General features: G+C 40.2%; 1 long non-coding RNA gene across 1 annotated transcript; it reads right to left on the bottom strand.

The window, feature by feature from the left end:
• Positions 1 to 1,671: 1,671 nt before the first annotated feature.
• On the bottom strand, positions 1,672 to 4,041 carry LOC111951511 (uncharacterized). Its single transcript, XR_002875610.3, has 4 exons — positions 3,462 to 4,041; positions 3,321 to 3,353; positions 2,917 to 2,971; positions 1,672 to 2,796 (listed from the first exon to the last, which is right to left on the bottom strand). It is a non-coding gene; the product is annotated as an uncharacterized lncRNA (long non-coding RNA).
• Between the last annotated feature and the right edge of the window lie 8,351 nt (positions 4,042 to 12,392).

Genomic DNA, 12,392 nt, shown 5'->3' with positions numbered 1-12,392 from the left:
ATAAACTTTGATGAAAGATACATGTTTTACATATAATTAAAGATACACTTGTTTTTAATGCAACCGCTGTGTCAGATTTAAAAAAAACTTAACGTAAAAAGCATACCATGCAATAATCTGAGACGGCGCTCAGAAATACACAACATTTCTCCGCCATGTTGGGGAGTCAACAGAAATACAAAATTACATCATAAATATTCCCTTACCTTTGATGATCTTTCATCAGAATGCAGTGCCAGGAATCCTAGTTCCACAATAAATTGTTGTTTTGTTCGATAATGTCCATTACTAGTGTCCAATTAGCTACTTTTGCTAGCACGTTTAGTTCACATGTCCAAACGCTGGCGCCGGTCCAGGCGAACTCGGACGAAAACTTCAAAAAGTTATATTCCAGGTCGAATAAACTGGTCAAATTAACTTGTTAGGGATATGGGGGCAGTATTCGGAAGTTTGGATGACTGAGGTGCCCAAAGTAAACAACCTGCTACGCAGGCCCTGAAGCTAGGATATGCATATTAGATATGCATGGTAGTATTGGATAGAAAACACTCTAAAGTTTCTAAAACTGTTAAAATTATATCTGTGAGTATAACAGAACTGATTTGGCTGGCGAAAGCCCGAGGACACATTTTTTCACATATGTTTTATTTGGGTATTTTTAATTTAGCCTGTTTGCTTGCTCCAGCCCCTTGGAAGCTTGGTGCATGTACAAAGAAAAATAACACAATTCAACCATTGATGGATGGTGATGAAAATAATGACATTGCATGTAGTCCTGTTAAGGTTTTCAATGTTTTATTGACAGAGTTTTATGGATTTGCATATGACTGTGCATTATATGATGCCGTAATAGGGAAGAGCATGTGATCACGCCTATTGGTATTCTTGATCAATTCTTGATCCTAAAAAGACACACACCTGTTATGGGTTAATTCCACATCTGTTTGCATTGCTTGGTAGTGTATTAGCATGGTATGAGACAAGATAGATAATGCAATTTAAGTATAAAATAAACTGTATTATCCTAAATTGCGAGATGAATTTAAGAAAATGTGTTATCACATCAACATCAAAATCTTTCAGAATGTACCTGTTTTCAGTATAGAATGACATGTATACAGATTATATTACAACTTGTTGTGTTTTGTTTCAGTGATTGTTCTTTAGTAAATAGGAAACTCAGTGTGTTAGTCCGATAAACATTCATTAGATATTTGTTTTATGTTTGTGAAACCTTGAAATGTACACAATGAGAAGTGATATTGTAACAACAGTTTTTAACGGGATAATTGTATCAAATATATATCTTTGCATGTTTGAATTAGAGCTCCTTTAAAATGTTTTCATCACTGCATGTAACATAATAATAATAAAGATTATGATAATAATAATGTTATTATTTTTTAAATAATAATATCTGTCAATCAAACAAATGTATTTCTTAAAACCCCTTTTTGCATCTTCAATAGTTACAACCGTTAATGCTGGATGACCCCCAATCAATTATTCCCGGTCTCAGCTGGGTATCCTTTAGACGTTTTTAATAATTGAAAGATTAGTGGAATCTGTGTTGGTAGCTGGACAGGTAGGATGACTGACAGTGAAGGTGAACAGGTGACAGAGGAATGGATGAGACTGAGGCAGGAATTCCTTTAACCATAAAGTGGTATATTTACTGAGTAGTCTGTGCTGCATAACAAAGGAAACAGAATAACAGGTATCCAATCAAATTCAAAACATGTATCCTATCAAATTCATAACATGTATCCAATCAAATTCATAAGATATATCCTATCAAATTCAAAAATATCAAATCATAACAATCATTCATTATTACCATAATAAGGGAATTCAACAATCCAGTTCATTAAGAAGTCAATAGGAATCATCCTTGAGTCATTTATGCTCGAAACTATTTATCATAATCATTAGAAGAATAATACATACAGTGATCGGTTATTCAATCTATAATCCCCATTAGTTTGATATCAGAATCGATCAGTTAAGCAAACAATGACGTTTCATATTTCACCCTTTCAAGTGTCTTCATGTGTACATGTAATTTCATAACATATTAACCATATATCGTTGGCCTAATTGGCCTGTGATGATCCGTAGGGCCGTGATCATTGACCATTCACATTACACAATAGATTTGAAGCGTGCGCTCCAAGCCGCACTCCGCGGTAATAACTATAAACAATAACTGATGGCCCACTCTCCCGATCGCAACAGATAGTTCCGCTGAAATGTAACAGATTCGGTGGATTTCCTTGGATTCATGGACGCACAGAACTTCTGGATTAGACAGAGTTAAGGAAGAGAAAGCAGCGAGATCGGTAGTTGGCGATTCCCTCCTTTTATTGGGGTTGAGATCTGTCGGACATTTCCACCCGACCTAATTAAAGCGCCCCCTGGTCCAGCTGAGTAAGTGGCCATGAAGTCAAGGACGATTCCACCAACTCCATGGGCCTTTTCTACAATAATATTAAACTATATTTATACATTTTATCATACAAAATACATACAATTGACATAGAGACATATCGGAAAATTCGGTGTCCTCCAGTTTTAAAATATCCTGATTGATTATTGTTTATTCCTCAAAATTGGCTGTATCAAGCTGTCTGGCCGCTTCATTCAGCAACAAATCGTCTACCTCAGAATTGTACTTTAAAGCTTTGAAATCATCCGGTTTCAGTGTTTTACTGGGTATGTCCTGGGCGCCGAATTCCACCTCGAACACGCCCTCTCGATGTGTAGGGCCTTCTGTGCCGGTATACGCCGGGGAGGAGTCTGAAAGAAAAATATATACAAAATAGGGTACTAAAAATGAAATATATATTGTATACAAAATTTTATAATACATTTCAGATAGATGAACATATTAACAATAGATAATATATATATAGTTACCGAAGTCGTTCATAGTTAGAGTCCATAATGCTTCAGGTATCCTTGTTGTGGGGGGCTGTCCAATGTAAACAAAAGATTAGGTTTTTAAATAGCTACACACTTTTTGTTTTTAATGTATAAATATATTATTTTTGGATTTACGTCGAAAATAGCGTGATGGGGACGGGCTTCGTAAAGAAGACGCGGTCTCGGTTTGAACCTTAGATTTCTCATCTAATGTTGGATGATCCAAATACATTATTCCAGGTAGCAGATGTGTGTCTTATAGACGTTTAAATTATCCAAAACATTTATTCCCAGTAGCAGCTGGGTATCCTATAGACGTTAGATAATATTAACATATAAATTATACGAAATATATATTTTAACTTATAAAAATACGTGCAATTGACATAAATACATACCTGAAAATACGATGTCCACCCGTTTTAGAATATCTGTAAAAACATATATAACACCGGTTTAATATTAGAGAGAGAGAGATAGTTCCCAACAGTCCATTAATTTCGAAATATCAAACAATTCCCAGAAAATACCTAACGCACCCAAAAGCAAAAATATTACTTTCACATTGTCAGCGATTGGGTGCAGAGATGTAGCGGAGTCAGGCGCAGGACACACTTTAGAGTAAAACAACCGAGTTTACTCAATAAAACAAACAAGCAATATTCCAATAAGGAAAATACAAAACTAACACCTACAACAATCACTAAGACACCAACAATCACGGACAGAACAGAAAGGTAAGCCAGAGGGTAAAATAAGGAACATGATGTGGGAATTTAAATCAGGTGTGTGTAATACAGACAAAACAAAACGAAAATGAAACATGGATCGGTGGTGACTAGAAAGCTGGTGACTTCGACCGCCGAACACCACCCGAACAAGGAGAGGGGCCGACTTCGGCAGGAAGTCGTGACACACATCCTCACCTTAAAAATTCTCCATGTGTATAGCTTTGCAGAAAAGCAGGAAACGAGTTTTCAGCTGGGCCGCTGTGTCCTGACTGAGACAAAGTATGGAATGATGTTTACAGAGCGATGGGGAAGTTTAGTGTTTTTTGGGCGACATCCTCAATGCAAAAATGAACCGATATTAATGGTATTGTTTAGAAATAAACATTGTTTTTCAACCTTAGGGGGGCTGTCTAGACCTATTATATGCAGGGCTGGCGGCATTGCCTTTTGCTTCCTACATCCTTGGTGACACTCAGTATGCATAATGAACCGTTAGTAACGGTGTTGATTAGAAATAACATTGTTTTTAAACCTTAAGGGTTGTCTAGACCGATTATATTCTGGCTGTGGGGGTTTGACCTTTGAGCCCCCACATCCTCTGGGGGGTAAATACATTTGGATTTGAGAGGCTTATGTGCTAATGACACAAAAGTGCCTACCTGGTTTCAAACACCCCATGCAGACACACACCCTTGAAAAACCCATTGTTTTTGAAACACACACACATACACGCGCACGCACACACACCCGTCTTTCCTGAAAGCCTTTTTTCTGAGACACACAGGGAGAGAGGGAGCGTGATATTCCAGGCGTTAAAGGTGAGATACAATTTTAAAACCCTTTATTTAATTCAAAATATTTAGTACAGACCTTTTAAAACATGCTATAATTACTACAAACAATTTTACTATTCCTTTCTTACAGATAAAGGCGCCGGCTATAGGGTTAGCCCTGACATCCATCCGTTTCCAATTCACCGTCGTCAAGACAGGCTCTCTTGCTCGCTAGATATCCCGCACATTCCACRTTCTGWAAGTTTTCGTTCCATGGATAGATCAAACGTCGTGCCTGTAGACCCTGGGTATGTCTTAAGGATAGACGCGCCCAGCGGCGTAATTGTTSACAATTTTGGWAAAGATTGTCCAGCTTTTTCATCATGGCCAGGAATATATGATAATCTCCCCACTTAAAGCTAAAGACGGGCATAAAATAGTTCACATCCTTGCAGGCTTTGGAAAATAYATATGAACTAACTGATTTTGTAGCATTTGAACTATCATATTGTTCACAGGCTAAAATTGTCACTTTGGAGTCGGGGCTATACGCCATTGAAGAGATTCTTATGGCTTTCAAATCATCGCGCTCGCACACCTTCTCTTCCAACGCGTAGCCGGGCAGGGATGTACCACTCAGGGCGTGTTCGATCTGACATAGCGCTAGCCGTATCTTAAGCCATTCTCTCATACGCAGCGCAGGAGAAAAACTCCAGGGTTTTGTTTGATAAAGGGTGCTGGGGCCGCTGTCTGTGAAAATCTTCACAGTTGAATCCTCCAGTTGGAATATGTAAGCCATATGTCCATCACTCATATCCAAAACTCCTTTAAAACATTCAGGGGCCTCACACAAAAATGTCCTCGATTCTTTTGTCTTTGGGTTCTTGACACGAGGCACAAAGTACACCCAGAATTGGCCTAGGCGACATGTTTAATTTTCGGTTTAATGTTCTGGGTTTATTTTTAATTTCTTGTTAGTGTTCTTTTGGGCGCTTGTGGTGTTCTGGGGCTTATTTATAATGTGTCTGCCCCCCCAATACCCCCGGACATTCCTGTTTTCATAGACAACAGCCCTAAGGTCACTAAAACAGGGTGGGGGCCATACTCTTTGAAATGTTCAAACACATCCCAAAGGTCAACAGAGGTCCCTACACATCAATCATCATGACAGCTTCAAAGGAACAGATGAAATATATGCCTAAATTAACACTCCCTCTAAAGCGTGAGAACAGGAATGACAGAATGCCCATATATGTATAGGCACTCCCTAGAGCATGTGATAGCTTCCCGCCAGGATGTCCTGACAGGATGCCCATATATGGGCATACACACGTGACCATGACATAGGGTCATAGATCACACGTTTGACGTGTGCCGTCTACTGTATTCTCTCTCTCCTGACTATCTCATTCTCACTTCTCAGTCCTTGCTACCAGGGCCTACAACTAACTTTTTTGTCTACCAGCCACGGTTGCAGGTAGATACAAACATCTACCAGCCACTCTGATTTTTTACCAGCCAACATAAATATTTTTTGTTGCATTAATTACACAAAAAAAACGAATAAAAATGGATGAGCATGCTTAGTAATGCTTATAAACCAAGGATTGTATGACTAATAAGAAGTAATGTGGTATATTGCTCAATTTAATATTTTGTGACCTGAGTCTTTTAGCCAAAATATCACAGATGAGACAAAAATGTTCAGTTGCTCCTTTAAGCTTAGCATGGTAACGGAGCCACTCAAGTATGCCTTATCAGTACTGAGGGGACACTAAATAGACCAGGGCTGCGTTCAGTAAGTTATTACATTCTGGAACGTTCAATTAAACAAACGGTGCTGTACTGAACGACCAGTTGAAAAACGGGTTGTGGATTGGGGAACGCTGTCAGTATGGCTACAAATCAGCCGGACTAGATAATCTGGACCCTTTCTTTCTAAAATTATCTGCTGAAATTGTTGCCACCCCTATTACTAGCCTBTTCAACCTCTCTTTCGTGTCGTCTGAGATTCCCAAAGATTGGAAAGCAGCTGCGGTCATCCCCCTCTTCAAAGGGAGGGACACTCTTGACCCTAACAGCTACAGACCTATATCTATCCTACCCTGCCTTTCTAAGGTCTTCGAAAGCCAAGTCAACAAACAGATTACCGACCATTTCGAATCMCACCATACCTTCTCCGCTATGCAATCTGGTTTCAGAGCTGGTCATGGGTGCACCTCAGCCACGCTCAAGGTCATAAACGATATCTTAACTGCAATCGATAAGAAACAATACTGTGCAGCCGTATTCATTGACCTGGCCAAGGCTTTCGACTCTGTCAATCACCACATCCTCATCGGCAGACTCGACAGCCTTGGTTTCTCAAATGATTGCCTCGCCTGGTTCACCAACTACTTCTCTGATAGAGTTCAGTGTGTCATATCGGAGGGTCTGTTGTCCGGGCCTCTGGCAGTCTCTATGGGGGTGCCACAGGGTTCAATTCTTGGACCGACTCTCTTCTCTGTATACATCAATGATGTCGCTCTTGCTGCTGGTGAGTCTCTGATCCACCTCTATGCAGACGACACCATTCTGTATACTTCTGGCCCTTTTTTGGACACTGTGTTAACAACCCTCCAGGCGAGCTTCAATTCCATACAACTCTCCTTCCGTGGCCTCCAATTGCTCTTAAATACAAGTAAAACTAAAGGCATGCTCTTCAACCGATCGCTGCCTGCACCTGCCTGCCTGTCCAACATCACTACTCTGGACGGCTCTGACTTAGAATATGTGGACAACTACAAATACCTAGGTGTCTGGTTAGACTGTAAACTCTCCTTCCAGACTCACATCAAACATCTCCAATCCAAAGTYAAATCTAGAATTGGCTTCCTATTCCGCAACAAAGCATCCTTYACTCATGCTGCCAAACATACCCTTGTAAAACTGACCATCCTACCAATCCTCGACTTCGGTGATGTCATTTACAAAATAGCCTCCAAAACCCTACTCAATGAATTGGATGCAGTCTATCACAGTGCCATCCGTTTTGTCACCAAAGCCCCATATACTACCCACCACTGCGACCTGTACGCTCTCGTTGGCTGGCCCTCGCTTCATACTCATCGCCAAACTCACTGGCTCCAGGTCATCTACAAGACCCTGCTAGGTAAAGTCTTCCCTTATCTCAGCTCGCTGGTCACCATAGCAGCACCCACCTGTAGCACGCGCTGCAGAAGGTATATCTCTCTGGTCACCCCCAAAACCAATTCTTCCTTTGGCCGCCTCTCCTTCCAGTTCTCTGTTGCCAATGACTGGAACGAACTACAAAAATCTCTGAAACTGGAAACACTTATCTCCCTCACTAGCTTTAAGCACCAGCTGTCAGAGCAGCTCACAGATTACTGCACCTGTACATAGCCCATCTATAATTCAGCCCAAACAACTACCTCTTTCCCTACTGTATTTATTTATTTTGCCCCTTTGCACCCCATTATTTATATCTCTACTTTGCACATTCTTCCACTGCAAATCAACCATTCCAGTGTTTTACTTGTGTAACAGTATAACTTTACGGCGTCCCCTCGCGCGAACCAGGGACCCTCTGCACACATCAACAACGGTCGCCCACGAAGCATCGTTACCCATCGCTCCACAAAGGCCGCGGCCCTTGCAGAGCAAGGGGAACCACTACTTCTAGGTTTCAGAGCAAGTGACGTAACCGACTGAAAGGCTGCTAGTTCGCACCACCGCTAACTAGCTAGCCATTTCACATCGGGTACATTCACCCCCCTTTTGACCTCCTCCTTTTCCGCAGCAACCAGTGATCCGGGTCACGGCACCAATGTAACAGTATAACTTTACGGCATCCCCTGGCCCCGACCTGGGCGCGAACCAGGGACCATCTGCACACATCAACAACGGTCGCCCACGAAGCATCGTTACCCATCGCTCCACAAAGGCCGCGGCCCTTGCAGAGCAAGGGGAACCACTACTTCTAGGTTTCAGAGCAAGTGACGTAACCGACTGAAAGGCTGCTAGCTCGCACCACCGCTAACTAGCTAGCCATTTCACATCCGTTACACTTGCTATATTGTATTTACTTTGCCACCATGGCCTTTTTTTTGCCTTCACCTCCCTTATCTCACCTCACTTGCTCACATTGTATATAGACTTATTTTTCAACTGTATTATTGACTGTATGTTTGTTTTACTCCATGTGTAACTCTGTGTTGTTGTATGTGTCGAACTGCTTTGCTTTATCTTGGCCAGGTCGCAATTGTAAATGAGAAATTGTTCTCAACTTGCCTACCTGGTTAAATAAAGGTGAAATAAAAAATAAATAAAATAAAATGGCCACTGCCCTTTAAATACACCACTCATTGCTTTATGGTGCTTTCAAGACAACTGGGAACTCTGGAAAAAAAACTAGGTCAAATCATGACATCAGTGATCTTCAGGTGGGAAAGTCATAGCTCTAGAAAGATGCTCAAGTTCCCGACTAGGAATTCGGAGGTGGATGACCGTTCAAAACTAGCTTGTTTTTTTCTGAGTTCCCAGTTGTCATGAACGCACTTAAGTCTGAGATTTACAAATTCCCAGCAGTTTTGAACGCGGCATTAAGCCACACCTCGACACACCCACCAAACGGGAGTAAACATACCTCAAAATCTGTTCAAGAACATACAAGAACATTTTGGGGAAACATGACGTTCAGTACAACCGTTCCACAACGTAACAAACGTTCAAGTGAACTGAACGCACCTCAGGGCTGCGTTCAATATGTTTTTATGTCCTGGAACTTTCAATTGAATGGAAACTTTGAAGCGACGTGACATCATACACATATATTTTGTATGATCTCTTATACACTATTTTAGGCCCAGCTTTTGGAACTTTGGCTCTTCTAGATGTAGCCACTATATTGTGATCACTAAATCCAGTCGGTACGGATACAGCTTTCGAACAAAGTTCTACAGTATTAGTAAAAATGTGATCAATACATGTGGATGATCTTGTTATTATAGTGTTTGTAAACACCCTGGTAGGTCGATTAATAACCTGAACCAGATTACAGGTACTGGTTACAGTGAGAAACTTCCTTTTGTGCGGACAGCTTGATGAAAACCAGTCAATATTCAGGTCCCCCGAGCAAGTAGACCTCTGTTTACATCACATACACTATCAAGCATTTCACACACGTTATTTAGATACTGACTGTTAGCACTTGGTGGCCTATAGCAACACCCCAAAATATCTGTTGATCTGGTGTGATTAATAAGGAGCATCCAGACTCTGGATTTACTTGATGAACTTCCAATTATTGATAAACATGCACCTTTTAAGAAACGGACTGTTAGAACTGTTAAGGCTCCATGGATTGATGAGGAATTGAAAAACTGTATGGTTGAAAGAGATGGTACAAAAGGAGTGGCTAATAAGTCTGGCTGCACATCTGACTGGCTGACTTACTGCAAATTGTGAACTCAACAAAAATTGTAAACTCAACAAAATGATCAATGATATAAAGTGATGTAAAAATAATAAATGATAAATGATATTAAAGAAAACTTAGAGTACTTTAAATGAAATTATGGGCAGAAAGACAATTTCAACTCCATCTTTCATCGTATCAGATGGCTTATTCATCACAAAACCCTTTGATGTTCACTATTTTTGTGAATACTTCACTGGCAAAGTGGGCAAATTTGGGAAGGAAATGCCAACAATGAACAGTGAGCCATCATGTTCATGCATAAAAATAACTAATAATGAAAGAAAAGCATTGTAAGTTTGAATTGTGTAAAGTTAGTGTGGAAGAGGTGGAAAAAATATTGTAATCCATCAATAGTGACAAACGTCCTGGCATAGACAACTTACTGTAGATGGAAAGCTACTGAGGATGGTAGCTGACTCTATTGCCACTCCTATCTGGCATATCTTTAACCTGAGTCTAGAGGAAGGTGTTTGTCTTAAGGCCTGGAGGGAAGCCAAAGTCATTTCACTACCAAAGAGTGGTAAAGCAGCCTTAACTGGTTCTAACAGCAGACATTTCAGCTTGCTGCCAGCTCTAAGCAAACTGTTGGAAACCATTGTGTTTGACAAAATACAATGCTATTTCTCTGTAAACAAATTGACAACAGACTTTCAGCGTGCTAATAGAGAAGGGCACTCAACATGTACTGCACAGACACAAATAGCTGACGATTGGTTGAAAGAAATGAATAATGAGAAGATTATGGGAGCTGTACTGTTAGATTTTAGTGCAGCCTTCGATATTATTGATCTTATCCTGTCGTTGAGACAACTTATGTGTTATGGTTTTTCAACCTCTGCCATATCGTGGATTCAGAGCTATCTATCTAATAGAACTCAGAGGGTTTTGTTTAATGCAAGCTTCTCTAATGTCAAACATATAGGGTGTGGTGTACCGCAGGGCAGCTCTATAGACCCACTACTCTTTTCTATTTTTACCAATGACCTGCCACTGGCATTATTAAACAAAGCCTGTGTGCCCATGTTTGCTGATGATTCAACCATATACATGTCAGCAACCACAGCTAATGAAGTCACTGAAACCCTTAACAATGAGTTGCAGTCAGTTTTTGGAATGGGTGGCCAGTAATAAACTGGTCCTGGTCATCTCTAAAACTAAGAGCATTGTATTTGGAACAATAATTCCCTAAGCTCTAGACATCAGCTAAATCTGGTAATGAATGTGGTGGCTGTTAAATATGTTGAGTAGACTAAATTACTTGGTGTTACCTTAGATTGTAAACTGTCATGGTCAAAACATATACAGCACCCTTTATTTTGTCTCTATACTGCAAAAGTTTGGATTTGAAATCAAACAATGACTATGAGGTAAAAGTGCAGACTGTCAGTTTTAATATGTGGGTATTTTTCATCCATATCGGGTTAACTGTTAAGAATTTATAGCACTTTTTGTACATAGTCATCCCATTTTAAGGCACCAAGTCTATTGGAACAAATTCACTTATATGTGTATTCAAGTAGTAAAAATGAAAGTATTTGGACCGATATTCATAGCACGCAATGACTACATCAAGCTTGTGACTCTGAACATGTGTTGGATGCATTTGCTGTTTGTTTTGGTAATGTTTCTGATTATTTTCTTCCCAATAGAAATGAATGGTAAATAATGTATTGTGTCAAGCCACTTTTATTTGAATTAAGAATAAAATATGTTTCTAAACACTTCTACATTAATGTGGATGCTACCATGATTTCGGATAATCCTGAATGAGTCGTGAATAATGATGAGGGAGACAGACGCACAAATATCATACCCCCAAGACATGCTAACCTCTCAGCATTACAACAACAGGGGAGGTTAGCATTTTTGGGGGGTAGAATATTTGTATACAAAAAAAATTGTAGTCACAAGCTTGATGTAGGCATTGCATGCTTTGAAAATACCCTCAAATGAAATCTGACAGTCTGCACTTTAACCTCATAGTCATTGTTTGATTTCAAATCCAAACTTTTGGAGTATAGAGCCAAAAAATGCATGCAAAAATGCATGCAAAAATGCATCACTGTTCCAATAATTACAGAGGGCAATGTAGATTAAATTATTGTAAAGATGGGGAGAGGTCTGTCCATACTAAAAAGATGCTCTGCTTTTTTGACATCACACTCCAAAAAGTAAATCCTGCAGCCTCTAGTTTTGTCTTATCTTGATTATTGTCCAAACATGTGGTCAGGTGCTGCAAAGAACGACCAAGTTAATCTGCAGCTGGCCTAGAACTGAGTGGCACATCTTGCTCTTCATTGTAATCAGAGGGTGCCAGGCTGCCCTTCATTACGCACACCTGTCACCATCATTACGCGCATCTGCGCAATATTGGACACACCTGGACTCCATTACTTTGTTGATTACCCCCTCTATATCTGTCTGCTCCTCAGTTTGTTCCCTGTGTCAGCATTGATCTCGTTATTTTCCTCCTGTCCAGACGCTGGT

The sequence above is a fragment of the Salvelinus sp. IW2-2015 genome, linkage group LG24, assembly GCF_002910315.2.
Source record: "Salvelinus sp. IW2-2015 linkage group LG24, ASM291031v2, whole genome shotgun sequence".
Classification (NCBI taxonomy): Eukaryota; Metazoa; Chordata; class Actinopteri; order Salmoniformes; family Salmonidae; genus Salvelinus; species Salvelinus sp. IW2-2015.
The sequence above is the reverse complement of the archived record's forward strand: the minus strand, read 5'-3'. Positions and strand labels throughout refer to the sequence as shown.